At 43.7% G+C, this 24,255-nt stretch overlaps 1 pseudogene; it reads left to right on the top strand.

Moving 5' to 3' along the window:
- Positions 1–2,286: 2,286 nt before the first annotated feature.
- LOC120702194 lies at positions 2,287–23,831 on the top strand (annotated as a pseudogene).
- Positions 23,832–24,255: the final 424 nt, after the last annotated feature.

Raw genomic sequence — 24,255 nt, 5'->3', positions numbered from 1 at the left:
AGTTGTACTGATGGGATGACTGCCTTTTATACCAAATTGCTGATAAAGAATATTAAAAAAGGGAAAGAAAAAACAGGTTCCTTGGGGTGGAGGCGGAGGCGGAGGCTGCGGCGGTCGTGGTGAAGGAGGTGGAGGCGGTGGTGGCAATGGTGCTTTTGGATCTTGATCTCGCGAGTAGAGGGGCGTGATTGATGAGCCGAAGCTTGCTCCTTTTTTCCCTGCAACGGATGGAGAAGGTCGGGAAGAAGGGGAATGGAGAGGACACACGAGGCGCACGGCGAGCGCACGCGGGAGAGTGGTTCGACAGCGACCGGTGCAGCGACAGCAGCTTGGAGCAGGCCAGCAGCTTTGAATATTGTCTGTTTTCACCACAACCGAGATCTCATTGCTTGTTTTCACTATATATATATATATATATATATATATATATATATATATATATATAGTTTCTTAAAAATGATTGTTGCAACTAAAATTTAGTGTGGTTATTTTTTTCGCAGTATTGTTCTTTAAACACATGCGACGCACGCACGTGCACCCTACTAGTATTGTCTAATTAGTCTTGTGAATGAGGTATCTTCGGTTGTCTGAAATAGCCATGTCACGCACTCATGGTGAGTGACAATCAACACTATTAGAAATAGTTGCTTCCTATACGTTTTTGCGCATGACATTTAGAACTTCGTCATTGATTAGACCACATTTATGACAAAAATTACAGGTCCATCATAGTTCAGTGGTGACAGCCCTCGGGCAGTACCAAACTATGACGAAAGTGAAACGTGCATCATAGAACAACATCTCGTATCATCACAAAATTGGTGCCCCACCAACTCCTATCTGTGATGACCGCAACTCGTCATAGAACTAGTGGGACACATGTAGCATTGGGACCCATGGTCCACATGTGATGATAGGAGGGTCCAGCATGCCTACATGGCTGTTATGTGTAGCGAACTGGACCCGCCGGTCCATGTGTCAGCGACGTAGGTCAAATATGTCAACGCGGGTCCAGTGGAGAGGTGGGACCTGTCCGTGTATGAGTGCGTGCCAGTAGGCCGATGTGGCTTACACGTGTTACTGTATGCCACGATTGACTGGTCCAACCTGTGCTGACCGGGACTGTGGTCAAATATATCATTTTTGTATTTTAGCAAACGTAGTCTAAGTACTTATTTATCTTACTACATGCTCGCCATAGCATTTTATTTAAAAAATTATATAACTTTTATCATTATTTATCGAAAAGCTCTCTCAAAGCCCGCAGTAATGCGCGGGGAATCACTTAGTTATTTTAGAACCAAAACTTTACCCGACCGATCCTATTACTTTCCATTATTTTGTACACCATGCGATCATTTTTTTGAGTTAAATACATCAGCGGCCCTCAAACTTGTCCTGAGGTGCCACTTAGATCCACGAACTCGCAAAATCGAAATCTGGCACCCTGAACTTGTTAAGTTGTGCCACATAAGTCCATACCCCTTGATGTGGTGCCACATGACATTAATATATGCAAAAAGACCCTCCAAATTCGCCATCTTCTATCTTCACGTCCTCCATCGAGCGACGAGAGCGACCTCGCGCGCCTGGGCGTGGTGGCGCCATCACGGCGCACCATCTCAAGCGCCACGGCGAAGGGGTTGAAGCCCCTGTGGTTCTTGCCGCCCGTGCCGCCGGCGTGCTGCGCCGCGACTGACGACGACGAAGTGGGCGACAACGCGGCCGCCTCGCCCACGGAGTAGGCCGAGCGCTGCAGGCGGGGGCAGGATCAGCGGGAGCAGTGCACCGGCGCGAAGCAGCTCAATCGCGAAGGCCGTCGCCGAGATGTCGTTGGCGCACGCCTTCTTGGCCGGGCTGGCCAGGTTGGCACCTGCACGTGTGCTTTAGGCGGGCGGCCGTAGGTGGCCGGCGGTGTGCAGCTTGGCTTGGCACCGCCCGAGCGCACCACTCCTTGCCAAAACCAGCTCGAGCGCGCCTCTCCTCATTCCCCCACAACCGCCGCCGCTGCCACAGGGAGGGGAGCCGGTGCCGTGGGAGGCCGGGGGTGCCGGTGGCATGGGATTCCCCGGGGCCGTCACCGTGGGAGGCCGACGGGCCGCCGCCGCGGGACTCCGCCTGGGACTGCGCCGGGGACGACGCCGCGGATGCCACCCAGTGCTGCCTCGCGTGGCGCCCACTCGCCTGCCCCGGCGGCTGGCCACCGGATTGAATCGCAGCGGCTCGGCGTCTCCGTGTGGGATTAGGATGTCCGCGAACTGGGGCGAGCTCGGGGCGGTGGGAGCAACCGATTTGGGCGCTGGACTCCGCTGGGGATGCCGTCGCGTGCGTGGAGGAGGCCACGGTGGCCCTGCCGCCGTGGTGCTCTGCGCTCTGCGTCGCCCTGCCCGACGGCTTGCCTCGGCCTGCTCCTCCACAAGCGCAGCGGCCGGGTCGCCTCCCCAATCGCGCCCACTTGTCTTCTTCTCCAGCGGCCTGCCGTGGCGGCCTCCCATGGCAACACCACCGGTGGGCTCCCGGCGGCCTCCATGGAGGATGTGAAGTTAGAAGATGACAAATTTGGAGGGTTTTTTTGCATATATTCGGTGGCACCACATCAAGAGGTATGGATCTAAGTGGCACAACTTAACAAGTTTAGGGTGTCCGATTTCAATTTTGCGAGTTCATGGACCTAAGTGGCACCTCGGGACAAATTCGAGGGTCTCTGGTGTATTTAACTCTTTTTTTTTTTGGCAAGAATGGTTCACATGCCCTGGTTACCCTCCTAAAATCTCTGCCTTTTACTTTTCTTGCCCCCCTAATGCTGATTAACTTTCTAAAATCTCTTATTTTAGTTTCCTTATTCCCTAGCGCTGATTAACTTTCTAGAATTTCTCCGTGTACTTTCCTTCTACCCTCACACCATTGCAAAAAGGAAGGTATTCTAACCTCTCATCCAATTACTCTTTTTGTTTTTGTTTTTATTTACAAGCTCTTCAGGCGCATACCGATAAGCCGACGAACAGGATGAGCGCGACCCCACGCTCGCTCACAATATAAAATATTTTTTAATTTTCCTTATTCTAAATTTAAATTAATGTTTTGCTTACGATTTTTAAGATTCAGAAACATGGATTCAAATGTTATCTGGTCCAATAAAATACAAAAATCTTGCTTAAGTGGTGGAGTATTTGAAGAGTTGCAAACCTTTCTATTAACTTAAGATGTTGAATATTTATTATTTGTTATAAATGTAATTTTATGTGTATTATATTTTAAAAATATGTACATATGTGGCACGTACATCTCTACTTAGTTGTAGCACCATTGCGTTTTGGTACATACTCTCTCATAAAATAAATGTAATTCTAGGAGTGAGCACGCAAATTAATCCTAGATGTAAAATTATAAAAATACTCTTTATTTTTTGGGATGAGTGGATGAAATGTTTGTATCTTCTTCTGAAAATTGCCTTGTCTTTTATAGCAGGTAGATTAAAATTATCAATTTTTTGTAGTATAAATTTTGAATTCTATAATTTTAATTATTTTAATCATCCAGTTATTTTCCTCTTTCCATTTATTCAGAAATATAAAATTTCTCTATATAAAATTTATTTGTGTATATTACCTATTAGAAAAAGAAACATTCCTTAAATGGGCCAAATGCCGTGGCGTGGGCACATGCCGGTGACTCTGGGCCTGCCGCGTGCGCCACTCCAGACAATTCCCCCAACCCCTCTCCTCTCTGCTCCAAAACCCCAACTGCTCGTCTGCTCCACCCCACAACAACCGCTCGCCATGGCGCCGCCTCCTCCTCGCCGTCCTGCCCCCACGCCCTCCGGTAAGCACCTCAGAATCCCTCCTTCCTCACCCCGTCCCTCTCCCACGATCACTAACCCTAATCCTCCTTCCCTTCGATTCCTTCCTCCCGCCGCACTGCAGCCGTCGATGCGATGCGGAGAATGCTCCTCCAGGCGGCGTTCGACGGCGACCTCGTCATATTCAAAAGTACACCTCCCTAACCCATCTCGATCCTCGTTCTAATTATGCTTATCATCGCCGCGCGGCCCCATGTAATACCGTTCGCTGCAGAGCTGGCGGGGTTCCTGGACAAGGGGAGGGGACGCCTCAGGGAGACGGTGGAGGCGGTCACGATGGATTCAGACAACGAGGAGGCGAAGGGGCTCGGGGTACTGCACCTCGCCGCCGGCAACGGGAAGGTGAAGATGTGCCGCCACCTGGTCGAAGGTCTGCTGATGGACGTGGACTTCGTGGATTCCGCAGGTCGATCTATCCCACTTTCGCGACAAATCCTAGCATACCAAGAGTTATGGTTATATTCACGCTTCCAGTCCTGGGTGCAGTATAGATTCCACGGCTACACGTTTAACTTTGTGGTGAGGATATCAACGGTGGTTTGGTCTTTTATGCACAGCCTAAATTATTAAATTACCCGATCAATCCATAAACACTTGTCATTCCGTTGTACATTGTTGGTTTGGACTTGCTAAAGTTAATGCATAGCAGCGTCAGCTAGTGTTTAAGGCACAAGTATTTTGTTGAAGAATGGGAAATTTTATGTTTAGACCGAAGCCTTGATTGACAGAAGAAAGGTATGTAGGAGCAGCTGTTCTGTATTCCATTTTGGGTATATCCTCTCTGGTAGAATGCAGATTTTTCTATTGTCTATTATTGTCTTTGCTACATTTCTTAATTCTTTGTTGCTTTTTTTACATGTTTTTGTGTTCATTTGATGAAATCATGCAGTGGGTGCAAATTATTATGATCGGTACTCATTGTCTTTTTTACTCGTCTGTATTCTAGATGAAGTTTCACACATTCATGCTAAACATTTGAAGTGCACCATTTTCCTTTCTGGTTTAAATTGTCTGTTGGGAGATTAGTAGGATGATTGAATTTTGTAACTTTCATTATAAAGTTTGTTCAGATAGTTTTATCAAATATGAATTTTAAACTTAAAACCAAGGATAATAGGAATCTAAACCTTGTGAAATCACTCAGTCACTCAGAACTTAGTTGCTAATAGTAACATATGCACCCAAGAGGTTCTGCCTTCAATACCCATCTTGCAATTTGCAGCATTTCTAGCCCTCTTAATGCAGGTTTTCCATAGCTTTGAGCAGTTCACTTCAAATTCAGTAAATCAAAACTTCCGTTGGATGCGGACATTTTTGTTGGTGGTTGGAATAACTGAATTATTATAAATTTGAGATCCCTGCTCAGCCTATATGTCCATTATAGTCTCAAAATATTCTACTATTTTTTTCTTGGCGGTACTTTGATATTCTACTAAGTGCAGTAACTAAATATGAAATGCCTATATTTATGTTTCTGTATCAAATGGCTATGGTCTTCTGTACTGTCATAAAAAAAACCATTTTCCCTGTCTGCATAGAGATGAAAAATATGTTTTCATAGAAACAGGTCTCTTCTCTAAACCCAAATACTCATCATATATAGTAAGCTTCCTTATTTTCCTTGACAGGTAGGACTCCTCTGGTTAGTGCTATATATGGTAAAAGTGTGGATGCTGTCAAATATCTTCTTGAGCATGGTGCCAATCAAGACAAACTCGACCGCAATGGGTTTTCCCCTCTACATGTTGCTGCAGGATTAGGTTTCCCTAAAAAACATCTCTATAATGCATCCATGCATTGCACTTATCTTCAGTTCGGTCTTTTCTGTTTATAATTTGTTCTGTACTGGTGTTATTTCTTTTTAGGATCTGTTTATCCTTATTCCACATAAGCTTTCTGTTCCATGAGCTAATGTATGTAAAATTGTGAATTATTTCAAACCTGATATGGGAATTCTGGATAAGTAACATCATAATAAACATCCTAAAAGGTGGGAGGTGGTGGGTTTTTAATGTGTATTTAGAAGGTTTCATAAACTGTGGGATAGGTCCTTGCTCTGTCACACAATTGCTTCAAGATGGTCCATGAATTGAAAACTTGATATTTGGCCCTCAAAGTTGTTGATTTGGATTGATTAAGTCGAAAAGCATTTTTTTCCCTCGAATATGCAGGAGAGCGCATATCATTGCATTAAGAGAGGAAAGGGGCCAAAATAGCCTACAACGCACACACACCACGCACAATAGCATTTTTTCTGGGATGTACACGCAGCCCTTGTCTGTCCTTGAGGAAGGGAGAGAGATATGTTACCTCCAAGTAGTTGACCTACCTGCATGACTTGCAAAAAAAAGATATTTTCAACAAATTCACTTATTATGTAATAACCACCTGGATCTTTTCCTTTGCTCAGGATGCTGTAAAATTGTAGAGCTATTGCTTGCAAAAGGAGCTTACACTGACCCGGTAACTTGTTGCGGGACACCACTTCATATTGCAGCTACTGAAGGGCAAGATGGTACTATGAAAATTTTGTTGAACCATAATGCAGATGTAAGTTTAGCCGTATTTTGGTTGTACCTTACGACTCCTATGTTCAAATGTTCATGGTTTTTTCTTGTTTCCTTAATCAATGCACATAGGGGTGGGAAAGGGCCTTAAATTTAGCCTAGATAATTTAAGGGTTGGGCTCAAATCCTATATAATTTTGAGCTCAGAATAATTAACGGCCAATTTTTCTGTATTTTTCCCTCTACCCCCCTAATATGCTTGATGTTTCTTGCCAGTACAACAAGATGGTAAATGGTATGACACCTTTTTATTTCGCTGTAAATGCTGCCTCAGTGAAATGCGCAAGACTCCTGATTCAGGTACTCTTAACTTCGATGTAGCATGTCAATTCCTATAGGCTGTTATTTTGTTTCAACCTTTTTCTAACTCAAGTTATGAAATTGGCAAAAACTTCGGTTTTCTTTGGTTAGCATTTGTTTTATGACCAAAGTACACCCTGGAGTCTTGGACTCATTGGTTGGCGGTATTTAACATGTATTTGATACCCTTTCTGACAACAATCAGTTTGTCAGTTTGAAGCCCAAATAGATTATTATTTCGTCATGTTTAGTTATTTTGTTTCATATGATGCAAGGACTTTGTCTAAAAAGGGCGTACCCAGTGCCGTAGGCTTCCCGCACTGTGCAGGGTCTGGGGAAGGGTTGTCTTTAAGCCCCAAGCCTTACCCACACAAATGTGCAGAGGCTGGGGCTCGAACCCGGGACCTTCCGGTTACAGACGGTAGGCTCTACCGCTGCACCAGGCCCGCCCTTCTATGCAAGGACTTTGTCTACTTATATTTAATGTTTATCTTGTGAGCTTATAAATTATCTTCAATATCCCATATTTATTTCTTTTAATAGATACCATAAAACACTGTATCCATATTTTTTTTTGAAGAAAAGTGTATTAGTATTTGCTCTACCAAACACATGCATTGGGGCTCTGTGATATAGTTTCCATAGTTTCTTTTAAATTTTTTTGTCTACAATGTACAATGTTTTATCGGCCACATCCCTCCCCCCCCCCCCCCGGTTCTCTTCTGGAAGACCTGTTTCTGTGGTTACCATGTACTCTTGGTATTTCCGTTGATGAAATGGAAATGGGGTGGAGCCTCGGTTCGGGAAAAAAAAAATCTCTAACTGGTTTCATGATAGGCAGGTGCTGTTGCTAATGGAAATCATTTCTTAACCACTTTAACCAATGCACTGAAGAATGTCTCAGCTGAGTGCTTAAATTACATACTTGGCGTTGGTGTTGGTTCCAGCTGGAATGCTACCGATAATGTAAGATCTATCTCTTTGCTACTGTAAAAAATCATTTTAAACCTTGCAACTGTTGTTGAAACAATGAAATTATTTTGGAAGCATTTTTTTCCCTTAATGAGTCATGTCTATATTATCTATCAATGATTTAAGATTTACCTCTTTGCTACTATAGGCATGCACTTCAAACCTTGCAACTGTTGTTGAAATTTATTAGAAACCAATCCAACTAAGAATAGTGGAATTCTAGTGAAAATTGAGTATTGTATCTCTTTAAGCTTTGGGACACAATTTTTTATTAAAAGGTCAAGTCTCGTGTTTACTTTTCAGAATTGAGTTCATCTGTTACTGCACTACACATGCAAAATTCTTTTTTTGTACTTCTGTACTGATTATTTGCTCTTTTTTGTTGCTAGGCACATAAAAATACATGTATTAGGTGTCCAGATTACTAAAAATACGCAAAATTCGTGTTTTCTTTTGTAATTGTTTTTAAAATTACATGCTTGCAGGATTTTTTTTACAAGAATTATTGATGCCCATTTGAGATAACTTTCCTGTGATTCTTGTTCAAAGATATAGGCCTGTAGGATTTTGTTTGTTTTACAGGATTCATGCATACCTATATCTGTTAGTTTGGTTCATGCAAATTGCTCAGCTTGGTACAGAAAGACTTGCAAAAGCAATTTTGTATTTTCAGAAGCAGATATGAAAATGGCAGCCCGTTGCATGATAAAAATTATTCTCTTATGTATCTGTTAAGTTTTGATCTCTGAAGTTCCTTCACCATGAAGCATTTGGCTATGTGGTAAAATCCACACGTATTGCTCTTTTTTTTTGCTGTGCCGTAAATCTTGTACTCCTTACTACTGCAGTCAGCAAAAGAGAAGTGAATGACCTTTAAATTTCATTCTTGTGTATAGAAGCACATATTATGAAACTTCTTTTGTTTCAAATTTACTCATTTCATTTTCATTAGCCCTATCCTATTGAGGAAATGTTTTTGGTCGAAATTATTGCGGTTTTACTACATGCATAATGCAGAATGCCTGGGGGTGTGTATTTTCTTATTTCTGTATGGGCTATAGTCATTGTATTGCCTACGCAAAGCTTTCTTAGCATGGATAGCTTGGAGATTATCATATGTGCTTGAAAGTTAAAATATCATTCGAATGCAGTCATAGAAATGATGAGCAGGAAATGTTTATGTGAAATCATAGCCATATTTTTCTTTTTACATTATAATTTTATACCAAGTAGTTTCTTTAGAATTATTATGTCTTCCATATGTTCATCAAACCATTGCTCATTAACTTCTCTTGATGATTCAGAAAGAGCCGGTGGATAAAATGAAAATGGCAGAGTTGAAGTCGCAAGGGAATAAGGCTGCTGGGAGAAAAAATTTTCTTTCTGCAGCAGAATTCTACAGTGGTATGTTACGGCACTGTCTGCTTTGTTTATCGCCAACCTCTAATACTTCTATTGGCTAGTCCTTGCACCGCATTCTGCATTAAGGATACAAGGTTCATGTATGACTGACGTTACTGACCTGGTTTCACATTATTCTTGAATGTAAACACATGAAAAATATAAAAAGGAGAAATTTCTATGCGAACTAGAAGATTTTCGTGTGAATCAGGGTGCCTTCTATCATTTCGGTTTTTTTTTTTAGCCACCAGATGCTATAGTCCCAACTAAATGCATCTGGGCTTCAGCTGGCCTTATTATCTATGAATTCTTCCAACTGAACATGTTATCAAGAACAAGGTCCAACTATGACGTGTTGGACTTATTTTTGTCTAATGGTTCTTCCCTTTATCGATTCTGTGGTGCATTCTCCGGTGTAATAGAATATATTCATACTTTCCTAGCAGATGTTTTGTTGAGGAGAGCATATGCCCTAATTCCTTATGATAATGGAATGAGAGAATAATGTACTTTAATCTCCCTAAAATTTGCATGACTGCCTGTTACTATGTGTTACCTCAGAAAATAGTGCTGGTGCTATCTTCTAAGGATGCATTTGGGATTTTTGTTAAAACTTCAGTGGAGCTGTTTAGTAGTTGTTGGGCTTGGTTCAGACTTAGGAGACTAGATTTAACTCATAAGAAGAAACTCAAGGCCCAAATTATGAAGATTAAAAAACTGTATAATAGAACATACATGAATTGAATGGTGTTTGTTAAGGGTATAATGGTAATATCCTAGTGTCTAGGGTTTGGGGGTCTCTTGTATATATAGCCCTTTGGGCATATCTCAATACTAACAACAGAGTTCAGTCCATCTTCCTCATCCATTCGTGACATGGTAACAGAGCTCCAGGTCTAGATCCGGTCCGCCACCCTCGTCCCCGCTACGCCGTCCCCGGGAGGATCGATTCTTCCCTCCCGGGGGCGGCATCCTCAAGCCCCAAACCCATTTTTTCTTAGGTATTGAGTCACAGCAGCAGCACTTACCCAATTTCTTTCCCCGTCGGGTGCCGCCATCGCGGCTCTACCCCGCCGTCGTCGATCCGCTCGCGGGAGGGGAGCAGCAGCCCCTGTCCGTCATGGATCCGCCGCCGGCTCGTCCTCGGTCCGCCCGTCGCGGATCCGGCCTCCCCGCTGTTGGAGTATATTGAGCCCATGTGTATAGAGGCCCATCTAGAGGCTCATGTGTAGTTATTATATATACCCACCCTTCTAGGGTTGGAGGAATAGAGCAATTATTCTCTCCATCATGGTATCAATAGCTTAGGTTTAGGTTTTCACCTCTCCTCTGTTTCCAGCCGCCGGCTTCTCTGCTGCCCGCCGCCAAGAGCACGCTCGTCTACTGCGACAACGTCAGCGCCGTGTTTCTCTCCACCAACCCCGTCCAGCATCAGCAGACGAAGCACGTGGAGATCGACCTACACTTCGTGCGCGACAGAGTCGCCATCGGCGATGTTCGGGTACTCCATGTCCCGACTATCTCCCAGTTTGCTGACATCTTCACCAAGGGGCTGCCCTCGTCCACCTTCTCGGAGTTTCGATCCAGCCTCAACGTAGCCGGTGGCTAGTTGTGGCTGCGGGGCGGGTATTAGCCCTTTTGTGCTCTTCTTGTACTCTCATCTTGTCCAGTCTTGAACACCGCTGCGTCGGTTGTTCAGACTGCGGGGGGGTGTTAACTTTCTTGTTGTCCAGTCTTGAACACCGCTGCACCGGTAGTTCAGACTGCGGGGGGTGTTGGAGTATATTGAGACCATGTGTATAGAGGCCCATCTAGAGGCCCATGTGTAGTTATTATATATACCCACCCTTCTAGGGTTGGAGGAATAGAGCAATTATTCTCTCCATCACCCGCCTCATCTCCGCCGGTCGCGGAGCCGTCCGTCCGCACACCGCCCGTCGACGCCGCCTGTTGCGGCCTCTCCATCCGTCCCGCGTCTGCAGCGGCCGGCGCCGTCCGCCCGTCCGCCTCGTCTTCTCAGCCGCCCGTCGCGCAGCCGCGGGCCTCCGTCCGCGCCTGTCCGCCGTGCGCCGCACCCGTCGCGTGGCCGCCGTCCGCACGGTGCGGCCTCCATCCGTCGGCCCGTCACTACTGCCGTTGATTCATTCGCGGGAGGGGGAATCCGCCGCCGCCGCGGGCCCTTGGCGCCACCCGTCGCGGAGCCGCTGTCCCCGCCCGTTCTGCTGATGCAGCCCCCACTTCTCCCGCCCTTCCACGGTCGCCGGCGGGTCTCTCTGCTCTTTGCCTGGCTGCCTGCTTGCGAGGGCAAGCTTTTGCTCCTGCTGTTGTCATGTTAGGCCTCATTTTGGGCTGTTGCCTGCTGGAGGACCGGTTGAGGAGGTTGCCCAACTTTAGTGCTGCACCGCTGCTTGCTGTTTTGCTGCTGCTCTGTTCATTTGCTTGCAGCATGCCAGCATTGCATTTGCATCCTTCTGCTAGTATCAACTGCCTATCTGCATCAGTCCATTGCTGCTTTATTTTGCTCGTTGCTTGCTGCTGCTTCTATCCATAGTATATTGTCATATCCAAGTCCAGTTATACATCTCCAGTTCGTCAATGCCGTGTGTGTCCACCATTTCCTTGTCAAATCAGCCCATATCTTGTTTTTTTATTTTGGTTAGCTAAGTCCCATCGATTTAGCTAATCACATCATCGTTGTTGATGCGACATTTGCCCTCTTGGTCCCTTTCGGAGCCGTTTTGCTCCACGCCATGATCAATGGTCGTTTATTTGTCGTCATCATCACATGTCCTCCTGCTTGCCGTCTTGCAGCAGTGATCTCTCATTCTCCTTTCCGTTTGGCTGGTTTGACACATCTCAAGTTATTGTCAAGTTCAAGTCTCCAAAGCAAGGCTCGTGTTTGAGGAGTTGATGTACTGATTTGTGAAGACTCGGACTATTCGCTGAAGTACGGTGTTGAAGGCTATACCCTCTTGTGGAGGAGATCATCTACATCGACATGTTCAAGAATTGCACGCTTCGACGACATCTTTCATTTCGGACTTTGGATGTATCATGTTCATGTTTATGTTTGAGTCTAGTGCTTAGTGTCAACTCTCCAAATGCAACGACGTTGCATTCACGTTGCATTTGAGAGGGGGTGTTAAGGGTATAATGGTAATATCCTAGTGTCTAGGGTTTGGGGGTCTCTTGTATATATAGCCCTTTGGGCATATCTCAATACTAACAACAGAGTTCAGTCCATCTTCCTCATCCATTCGTGACAGTGTTCACTAAACTTTTTGCTATCTTTCAATAAAAATTGCAGGAAAGATGTAAACAAGCCGGCTGTACTTTCCAGGTCGTCCATTTCTAGCTGTTCATGAGAGTCTTGAATGAATTTTTTGCACTAACTTGACCTGGCTCATAATAATATATATGTTCTATACGCAACAATGTGCATTGTTCTTTTCTGAGTGTTCCAAAATAAGGACTCATACATACTGATTAACTTTCTGGATGTAGGCATTGGACCTTGACCCTGAAGATGCAACCTTGTTCTCGAATAGGAGCCTTTACTGGCTTCACATGGGCAAGCCTTTGCTCAGTTTACTGGATGCTATTGAATGTAGAAAAAAGCGACCTGATTGGCCAAAGGCCTGCTATAGGCAAGGCATAGCTCTAATGTCACTGAAGGTTGGATTGAAACTCAGATTACTTGCCTTCTGATTTGCTCTGCCAATTATTTCTGATCATTACCTTGTCTTGTACTTGTATTATCAGGACTACAAGGGCGCATGTGAGTCGCTTTTAGACGCACTCAAGTTGGACCCAGGGAGTTCTGAACTAAAGGATGCGTTGCGGTATCTTCTCTCATCCTTAATTCCTTAGTTCCATTCTATGAAATATCGCACTTCCATTGCATATAATTTAATTATACCTAGAAAACCTCCGAATTAGGCAGGATGTGTTCCTCATCATGAAAAAATAGTTAGTACATGAATTATTTAACTCGTGCCTCTTTTGAGTTTTTCTTTCCTCCCCTGCCGTGCCATTTGATCCTATGGTACCCTTGAATGGGGACTTAGTTGTTGAAAAATAGGCATGTCAATTTGCATTAATGGATGTGTGGCCCGCACTGGCACCTAACAGACGCTTTCAGAAACCACTTGGTAACTCCATTAGTTGTTGAAATGCGCAGGAAAGCTATGGAATCCTTGAAGCTGACTTGAAGCGCCAAGGCTAGGTGAACCTTATGGGTGTCACGGAAGATAGCTCAAAACACGTTCACGTTTTTGTGGGAAAAAGCTACATGGGTTCGATACACTCCGTTTTGTAAGTTAAACCAGTGGGTGCTGTAGGATTTTTAAGCTCCTTGCGTCCATGCAGTGGAGCTGCTACTCAGCTAGTAGTCCGTGGGTGGGAACGGCTGAAGTTAATTAGTTGTCAGGCTTTCTTTCGGAGGGGCAGCTGGCAAGCGTGCGTGTAGCCTCCGCTTTCTTTTCGAATTATTATTACCAGTCATGTCACAAGTTGAAACCGCGCTTGTACGGGCCACGTTTATGTTTGCACTTTTGTCACAGGAGCACTATATATATATATATATATATATATATATATATATATATATATATTCTAATTTCTCAAACTAGCTTATGTGTTTGGTGGTGCTAAATAACAGCTAGCAGCGCTGTATGTCATCAGTATGTGCGACAATGCGTAATTAGCTAGCTCCACAAGTCACTTTCCCCTCTCATCTCTAATTCTCTAGAGCAGTGCGCCGACGAGGGCGTCTGCTGCCAGATGATGTCGGCGCCTCGCCCGGCTCCGCTGCCGGGAGATCTCACTGTCTTGGTATCCCTCATCTTGGGGGTTGGTGGACTGGGCACGCGCGTCTTGCTCGGTGGCCGCGCTGGGCTCGCCTTCGCCATCAGGATTCAGGATGCCCTTGGGCACCGACCACCGCGGGCGACATGGAGGACATGGTCACCGGGACTGCCGTTGTACAGCGGCACAGGCGGCCAAGCGCCCAACGGCCCAGCGCATCCAAGAGGACTTTTGCTTAAGCGCCGCGAGTGGAGAGGGACGGCGCGAGTCCGGAGGGGGCGCACCGCGAACGACGAGATGGAATAGGAAAACAACTGATCCACTCTGTTTGCCACCAAGACACGCTGCCGCCCTACCTGAGGAATTCACCCTTGCCGATCCTTAGGTGGGCACTGTGCTGCTTGTGGAAAATTTCCATCGTTTAACATGCAAGAACATCAAGCAATCTCAAAGTAGCTCCAAGTCGGTGGAAGCAGTAGGCTGCCTCCGGCAGTGTTGACGAAGTTGTCAGCTGATCTGGAAGTGCGACACAATAAAGAAAAAAAACGATTTCCTGACCTCCTCAATTTGCCTGCTCAGTGCGGTCTCATTCAGGCTATTCACACTCATGATCCTCTAAATTTATTCTCTAAAAAAAATATTTATGTTTTGTTTATCCATATTCTCTCCTCTATACTCAATTTTTTTTCCACTCATCCACCATTTAAATCTCCCCCCTATACCAACTACTCGCTGCGGGACTCACGCGTCAGTTTTTCTCTCTTTTAATTTTACCCGACGCCCTCCCCTCCCTGGCTCCTATCCCGCTCGCTCTGCCTGCCTCCCTCCCTCCCCGCGTCAGCCTCTCTCTCTCTCTCACGGTGGGCCTCCATGGCGGCGGAGGAGCAGGCGGGCCTTCACGGCCGGCCTCCATGGCGGCCTCCCTCCCTCCGCCGCCTCGCCCCCATCTCTCCATCCGCGCACGCGGCGAGATCCGCACCTCGCCCGACGGCGCGAGCCAGGGGAGGTCAGGCCGCCAGCGCCGCCGCAACCAGGACAGGAAGGCCGCGGGATGGTTCGTCGGTTGCGGATGGAGGACGGGAGGAGGATACGGGATTGCTGGAAATTCAGAGGAACGGAGGTGATGCTGAATGACAGAGTATGCTTTAGAGAACCCCGATGCAGCTGATTTTACTCTATCTCCATACTTCAGTATCCTTTAGAGTGTGTCAGTGCGAACAGCCTCATCGCTTCGGAAAGCGTACCAGGAGCTAGCGACGAGTTCCTAGCTGAGAGATTTCTGGTGCTTCTCTCTCCGCCAGCTCTGACAAAGCCGACGAGTCTCTCCGGCCATTGGACGATGGTTTACAATTTACTGTGGTAGATGACAAATAAATAAATTAAGGCTACACTGCACATGACCCTGCTATGGTGATTGTACAAGGGTAGATCAACCTTTGGTTGCTCCATTTGCGTGCGTGTTTTTGCACATTTATGAATAATGTGAGGTACGTATATAAGGCATAAAATTCTTTTAGTTTATTAAAAAAACTCGAGTTGGGAAAAGATAGTCACATCATTTCTATGCATACATCTTTGCTATAAATATAAAATTAGTGTTACTTTTTTCATAAACATAAAAACAAAAACCTGTTCACAATATTTTTGAAAAGTAGTAAAAGAGTGAAAAAAAATTGGGGACCAACGGTTTGAAAAGTTGTGGTGTCGCATTTCACATCTGATATCTCATCTCAACCTAAATTCAGGAAGTATGCATAAGAAATGCGCACAGGTCGACGCTAGGTAATTCACGGATAAAACATGAACGAACCAATATTATTTTTGTAACTCAACGTAAACAACAAAGTAACCACGTGCAGCTATTGGGGTTTTTTCCCCAAACAAATAAAAGATGAGATAGAGTGAGGAGAGAGCAAAACAAGAGAGCAGGAGGCCAAAAAGTCCCCACTTCCATCTCATATGGGGTGCTATTTATAGAAAGAAGGAGGTGGTTGTTTACATTTATTTATTATATTGGTGGGGTCAAATATTACAAGAGAATATCTAGAATTTACAAATAAGTCACTGAATGCTGCAACTAAGTATCTCGACCTCACAAACAAACCCTTATATCACTATTTCAGACCTTTTTTTACACAAAGATGTGCTTATCCCCTGCAAACTTAACGCGCTTCCTCCCGAGTCCCAGGCTCCCAGCTCAGTTCGGCCATGGTTTCGTGCTATTTGGGGGTCTTTTAACTGGTCGGGTCCGCAGGTGTGGCGACGATGCTGGCCGGCGAGCGGGGCAACGTCATGGAGGCCGTGGAGGCCGTGGTGGATTGCACCGCGGGGGCACTGCACCTCGCCGCGGGCCAAGGGCAATTGGCGGTGTGCAGGTACCTGGTTGAGGACCTTAGGGTGGACATCAACGCCATCCACGATGGAGGTAAACCCGTACACGATGCAAAACCCTGTTAATTTTTGTATCCCGGTCGTTAGTGGTGGCTGTGCTTGTAGATTGGGGGCTTGTCGAATTGCGCGAGAGGATAGCTTGATTTTGTGGTGCTGGTGGGTTGTTGTGGACTTGTTGACTCAATTTGCCTGTAGGGATGCATGCCTATAATTTTGTATCGATTTTTATTTTTTAAAGGTACTTCATAGGCTGCTTTTGTGTGAGACTCTGAGTATCTGGCCGCCTAATTGTATCAGGAATGGCATTCAGTAGCAATGAATGAATGCCTCAAAGTTTTAATGTATTACTGGACACAGTGCGTTACACATTCTTTGCAGTTTGTTTGCCCTCGTTAGTACATTATTGTTAGGATGTAGGGCAGCTTCACTCCTTTCTTTCTTGGTTACATGAATTCATTACTTAGCAATAGTTAAAACAACCATTTCTTTGGACTGATTTTCTGTCGATACTATGTGTTACTAATTTTACAAACTATACTTGATTGAATACCACTTATTTCATTGCAACTCTACTGGAGATCGTTTCTGCCTTTGCTTGGAATAGCTACACCAGATTAATGGACTCAGCTCAAACACTAACTTTTGATTTGTTGGGGTTTTCTGGCCAAGCAATGTTCCGATGTTTCATTTTTTTATTATTCAGTTGTTTTTTATTATGAATTGTTGAGTATTGTCTAATGGTTCACTATACAGTCAATGTTCTTAAGGCGTCGCCTAGGCGACGCCAAGGCGTCAAGGCGCTTAGGGAGGCCAAGGCGTCGCCGACGCCCAGCTAGAAGAGAGGAAGAGCAAGGGGAAGGAGCGACCGGGAGATGAAAGGAGGAGCAAGAAGGTTACCAGAACTAGCAGGCGACGACCTCCGCCTTCCTCATCCTCGACGGCACCGGCGCCGGCGAGATCTGGCCCCCAAGAAACTGGGGAGGTGCGAGGACTTGAAGGGGGAGCGGCTGCGGTGCTCCATTTGAGCAGCTGGAGGGGACGCGGGGGTTCATTGCTGCATGGGTCTGCTACGGCTGCAGTCGATGTGCAGGGGAGCGCCGGCAGAAGGAGAGGCATGCGGGGCGGAAGGGAGGAGCGGCGGCACTGCTGCGAGGGAGGAAGAGAGGAGCGGCGCTGCTGCGAGGGAGAAGCGGCGGCAGTTTTGGACGTAGGGTTACGGGGAGGATGGGGTAAACACAGATAAGGTGGTCATGGGCTTGTTAGTGGGCCGGGCCTTACCTTCTCCTTGCCCTTTTCTCCCTTTTCTTTTTCTTTTCTCATTTGTTTTCCATGACTATGGTGTCGCCTAGGCGTTGTGGCGGGGGTAGAGCGCCACAGCTCGCCTCAACGCCTTAAGAACATTGTATACAGTTTAAAACAGTTGCACCACACTCTGTTATGTCATAATTTTGCATCCAACCATTGCATTAATAGTAGCTGTGTGCAATGCCTTGTTATGGTTTCTGAAGACTGTTATGGTTTTTATTGAGATAGTTTGGTCATGTTCAGAGCTTATAGAATATACATTTGAAATTGTACCAATTGTGTCGTCAATTACTGTAGCTGTCATATGCGAAATGAGAAAACTAACTGGCCTAAATGTACCACAATCCAAAGGTCAATGTGTGTGTCTGTATGTTCTCTGATACAGCATTTTATCTTTTGAGATATGGTATACAGTGGGGATTAAATGATGCCCACACTATATTCAATTTGTACAACTCATATGTGTTTCTCTTTCTCATACAAACAAGTACATTTTCAAGGCAATACCCAACACCCTTTATCTTTGCAAACTTTTATCATGCAGTTCTTGTGCAAATCTGTTTGTACTTCATTCCTCATTATATTAGGCTATTAGATAGTTTTTGAAGTCTGCCACATGCTCAGTATTTCTTTGCGTATGCACCTTTTGTACCATAGGAACTTGATTGGCCGTTGTACAGCTAACCTTCCTCATAATTAATAGATTCAATTGATTTTTCATATTGTGAGGCTGGTCCAAGTGAAAACCAAAGACATGCCAGTTATATCATTGTCTGATATCAGTGTGTTTGTATTGAGGGAAGTGATGAATTCCATGGTTGGCATTCCTAAGCAGAGTGCCATTGATTATTCCTGTTGTATGTTTCAGGATTATGCACGTCCATAACTTATACATTTGGTGGCTGTAAAAATACTTTACTTCCTTTGATAAGAATGTTTGTTTGTGATTCTTCTTATAGGTGAATCGCCTCTGGCTTATGCAATCAATGGTGTACATATTGCTACTGTGAGATATCTTCTGGACCATGGTGCTGATCCAAACAAAGCTGATGATAAAGGATTTACCTCTCTCCCTATTGCAGCTGAAGATGGTCTCATTTTCTGACAATAACTATATCTCTTTTTTTTTTGTGTATCGCATTGAAATTGCATCTATGTGCATTGGAGACACAAACATAATGGTAGCAATAACAAAAGTGCTATAAAACGGCAATCCTATAAATAGTTAACGACCAATTGGAATTTTTTTTTCATCCAGGATATTGCAAAATAGTGGAGATCTTACTTTCTAAAGGGGCTTCTGTTGATGCATTATCTAATCGTGGTACACCACTGCACCTTGCTGCTACCAATGGGCACCATAAAACTGTGAAGATTTTGTCGGACCACAACGCTGATGTATGTGATTTTATGCCTTTCAATTCCTCGAACATTATGGCCCTGTTTAGTTGGTGAAAAGTTGTTGGTTTTGGTATTGTAGCACATTTCGTTGTTACTTGACAAATAATGTCCAATCATGGACTAATTAGGCTTAAAAGATTCATCTCGTGCTAATCAGTTAGACTGTGTAATTCGTTATTTTTTTCAACTGCATTTAATGCTCCATGCATGTGTCCGAACATTCGATGTGATGGGTACTGTAGAAATTTTTTTGGGAACTAAATAGGGCCTATGTGATTGGAGGAAACTAATGGATTTAGGATGTTCCTTTGCTTATTATCTTGCTCATGTTCTTTTTAATTTGTTATTGCTGGGCCTTTTGCAGTTTTGCTTCCTTTGTGTTATATTCTTTACCTTTTAGATTCATATAGAAGTTGAAAAATTTGAGCATTCTAGTTCGTATGCATAACATCCTATTTTATTCTCTGAACTGTCAAAGTCTATTTATATATATACTTACATAATATTATAATTAACTTTTGTCATCCCCTAATTATTGTCATATATGATCATAGCTACTCATTTGTTTATGTTTCTTTTCAGTGCAATAAGATCGACATGGTATCTACACTCCTCTCCTTGTTTCTATATATGCTCCATCACTAAAATGTGTGAAGATACTGATTAAGGTATTTTGGGCTCTTAGCTTTGTCAGGGTTCAGAATCACTTTTAGTATGTGGGTATTGTTGTTAATAGTTCTTTCATGTTTTGGGTTATGTCTGTGTCACTTTGCTCAAGTTAACTGTTACTCATAAGTTCTGAAAATCCAGTGTAGTATAATTCTTTCTGCATGCATCGTTGTTGTTGGTTCCGTATTAAATAAAGCTAATTGATGCTGTGCTGCCACAATCCATTCTGCCAACAACCATCAGTAGCAAAGAAATGATCTAGAAAAATGCAATCTGCTGGAGCCTGCTAACTTTCCTCCTGGCAATAATTACATTTTACTTGGTCAATTGCCCTGAGTCCATGCTTCAGCCTCAGCTATGAAACTTTTCAATTGCCATCCTTCAGTACTTAAACACACAGCTAATAATGCTTTTATTAAAGACCATTCTGTATGTTCCACTGGTGTTCTTTTTGTTGAATATTCTGATGTGGCTATGGATATCTAGTTATCTAGCAATAGTTTTATAAATTGCCTCTCACATCCTAATCATTAAAATTTTGTGATCCGTAGACTTAGTGATATGAGCCCAAGAAAAATGTATCTATCAGTTCATAAAAAGAGAAACTACTGTAGGTCGTTTGAGTTTTTTGACATCAAGCTTGACCTCTCATCTTATTCAAAAAAAATGTGCAAATATAGTCAAATTTAAATCATTCTTGAATAACTTGTATTGATAAAGTAAGCCACAACAAAATAAGTGATACAACAACACAACAACAACATAGCCTTTTTTCCCAAGCAAGTTGGGGTAGGCTAGAGATGAAACCCGAAAGAAATAAGTTCAGGGTTCAGGCACATTGATAGCTAGTCTCCAAGTGCTCCTATCCAAAGCTATCTCTTTAGAAATATTCCAATCCTTAAGGTCTCTCTTAACCGACTCATCCCACGTCAGTTTAGGTCTACCTCTACCCCTCTTTACATTATCGACCCGCTCAAGAACCCCATTACGCAAGCGTCTCAGGAGGCCTTCGTTGGACATGTCCAAACCATCTCAGCCGATGCTGGGTAAGTTTCTCCTCAATTGGTGCCACCCCGACTCTATCCCGAATAACTTCGTTCCGGACTCTATCCCTCCTTGTGTGCCCGCAAAACCACTGCAACATCCGCATCTCTGCTACACTCAGTTGCTGGACATGTCGCTTTTTTAGGCCAACATTCAGCACCGTATAACATCGCCGGACGAATTGCTGTCCTATAGAATTTGCCTTTTAGCTTTTGTGGCACCCTTTTGTCACAAAGGATGTCAGAAGCTTGCCGCCATTTCAACCAGCCAGCTGAAATTCTATGCCTAACATCTTCATCAATGTCGCCATCCTTTTGTAGCACCGATCCTAAATACCGAAAAGTATCCTTCTGGCACAAATTAGTGATATTTTGCACAAATTTTTTAATAAGACGAATGGTCAAATTTGGTGTCAAAAATGTCAAACGATCTATAATTTGGAATAGAGGGAGTAGATGTTTATAAATTATTGCATGTTTACCACATTGTTCTTTCAATGTAGGCTGGTGCTGATGTGAATGGTGTGGGTAATATAACCCCCTTAATAGCTGCTGTAAGTGGTGGTTTAACTGAGTGCATGAAGTGCTTATTGAAGGCTGGTGCTGACCCAAATGTTCCCGATGAAGTATGATTTTATACAATGTACATTATTCCTCCATTTCCACTGTTTTCTTCAGCACCTTGCTTTTATCTCAATTACTTGAACAAGAGCTTTTTTTACTCGGTCATGTATTCAGTATTCGTAAAAATTCCTCCAACATTTAAATGCATTGATGTGTAAGATGCAGAATTGCTTTATTACCTGGTTAATATCTTAGCGTACAGTGGTGGATAATAATTCCTTACATTCGGATTGTTATGAAGCACATTCTTTTCTAAGCTCATCTTTTCTTCATCATGAGCAGTTTGGAAGAATGCCAATAGAATTTGCTGCTATATGTGGTCCACGGCAAGATGTTGAGATACTATTTCCTTTAACGACTCGTATTCTGTTTGTCAAAGATTGGAGTGTCAATGGAATAATGCTTCATGCTTGCTTATTGCCAGGACAAGAGCTATGATTGTTGCATCATTGCCAGACTTGACTTTAGAGTAATAAGTTAACTTATGATTTAATTTCAAAGTCTCCTATTCAGTATTTTGTTCAAGTTAACTTATGGTTTGATTTCAGAAGTCTCCTGTTCTAGATTGTCATTCGTTCATCCTTTAAATGCACGTTGCAAATAAAGTATGTTCACATGTTTTTTCAGAAAGGAAGTTTTGAAATGGGGGTTGAGAGATAATTGTGTGCCGTTGAAATGAATGTTTCTGCAACCATATAAATCATGTGCAGTTGTATTTAGATGCATAATTAGTTTTATTTCTTACTATTTTTAGTTCTTACTATTTAACTCCATCTTAGACATTTTCTTTGTGATTATCTTTTTCCATGAATCTTTTGTTCATTATCTGTCTTGATTGTTCAGTTCTACGAGAGTGGTCTTGAACAGGAAACAGCTAGGTTGAAATTGCAAGGAAAAAAGGCACTTGAGGATAAGGATTACCATTCTGCAATTAAACTATACACTAAGGTGTGTTATTAAATATTTTTTTCCATAGTAGTTATTTTCCTTGCATTTTGTTCCAAAAAAACCTATCTCATGATCTCATCAATTTTACTGAGACCCACATTGATCTGGCATGTTCCCAGCTGGTAGCTTACATAGTTTAGCTAGGTGGTTCTGAACTAAGAGCCTGTGTTGGGTGTTTAATGAATGGTGTGTATGTACTTTGACCCATTGGTCCATTGCAATGTCCAATTCGTGAGCATGGTACTATGGTATCATGAGCACTGGTTAGGAGTTAAGTTTTCCTCTTCTCTCCTACCAACCCCCCTTCGCCTATCACCACTCCATAGACATACTGTCCATATTACCAGTGACTAGGTAAATTTCAGCTTATACCTGGCTTGAAATTCAAAAATTCAGTTGGTACACAATCAGATGTTGCCTGGTTCTTAATAACGGCCAAGGTCTGGTATATTGTTCATTTCTTTATTTCAATCCTTGCTCATTGGTAATGTTGAAATTGGCTTTCACATTTAGGAGTGTTAATTACTATTTTAATTTTGTTGAGTGTAGGCAATGGGCCTTGAAATTGATGATGCAACCCTGTACTCAAATAGGAGTCTCTGTTTTCTCCAAATTGGTGATGGAGACAAAGCTTTTGCGGATGCTTATACTTGTAGAATGAAGCGTCCAGATTGGCCAAAGGCCTGGTATCGGCTAGGGGCAGCTCAAATGTTTCTGAAGGTGAGATCACTGTAATTGTTTCGTTGTCACTTTCATAAACAAATCATATTTATGCATTATCTGATTTTTTTTTTGTTCAAGAGTATGAAAAGGCATGTGATGCATTCCTTGGTGGTTTCAAAATAGATCCGGGAAGTGCTGAGATTGAGAATGCTTTACGGTATGTTACATATATCCATGGCTACAATTTCTCTACACATAATCTTTACTTGCGACATGAAACCACATTTATTTTCCTTTTAAACATCCTGTAAATTTTCAACCTATAACACCATTCAATTAGCAAGTATTGTTCAACACAAACAACAAAAGAAAAGCTCCAAATGCATACTTTTTTGACAATTTTATATTTTTGTCTCCAGTACCAAACAATGATTATAGTAATGGGTCGTAATCTAGGGTCTGCAGGGCCCGACCCTGTTTGCCACTAGTTTCAACAAATTTTAGCGGTACCATGTTCACAACCAAGGATGCCATACATAGCTTCACATCGTAGCCAACTGATTGTTCTTCCATGTGCAGGGAGGCTTTGAATGCCTTGAGGATATCCCGTGGTGCCAAGAAGACTTGATTGAAGTGCCCGTAGGAGCCTATGTGCAGCTGCAGGATTTTCCGAGTATTGTCAATGAGTTTTTTTTTCCTTGCTGCGTACCATATCGAATGGTCAAATCATTCGATATTTGGGAGACAGCGTGTGTAAACTTCGGAGAACTATAGACGTATATTCAAACTTGTTTGAGGAAACTGCATTTTTTTTCGACACTGCTGTCACGAAACGACACATACTTTGTTGATAAGCGCTTCTCTTTTGAGTCGGGAATGCCATGACCACAGCTTTACATAGCTAGGATGATAATACCTCATGACTCAGTACCCTCGAGACTGGCGTCCTGCTAGGATGATAATACCTCATGACTTAGTACCCTCGAGACTGGCGTCCATCGACGTACTGCCATCGATGGTGACGGTGGCACCATCGGCTGTTACTACCGCCTCCTGCGCCTGATTCCTGAGGAGATCCTTGTGCATCCGATGAGGCCCCGTGACCGTGAGGCGTGCACCATGCGGGCGACTATGCGTGCGGCGGTTATGGGGATGATTAGTTGGCTGGTTTTACCGTAGCCAGGCTCCCGAGATGCAACATCATCGTGTTTGGTTAGCTGAAGCAGCACCAGAGCCTGGTCCCCGCCATGCAAAGTGCGCCTCCGAGCCAGGCTCCGTGGATACGGCAAAAATGCGTTTCTAGCGG

This window comes from Panicum virgatum, chromosome 1K (genome assembly GCF_016808335.1).
Source record: "Panicum virgatum strain AP13 chromosome 1K, P.virgatum_v5, whole genome shotgun sequence".
In the NCBI taxonomy this organism is placed as follows: Eukaryota; Viridiplantae; Streptophyta; class Magnoliopsida; order Poales; family Poaceae; genus Panicum; species Panicum virgatum.
This window is presented reverse-complemented; position numbering and strand designations above follow the sequence as displayed.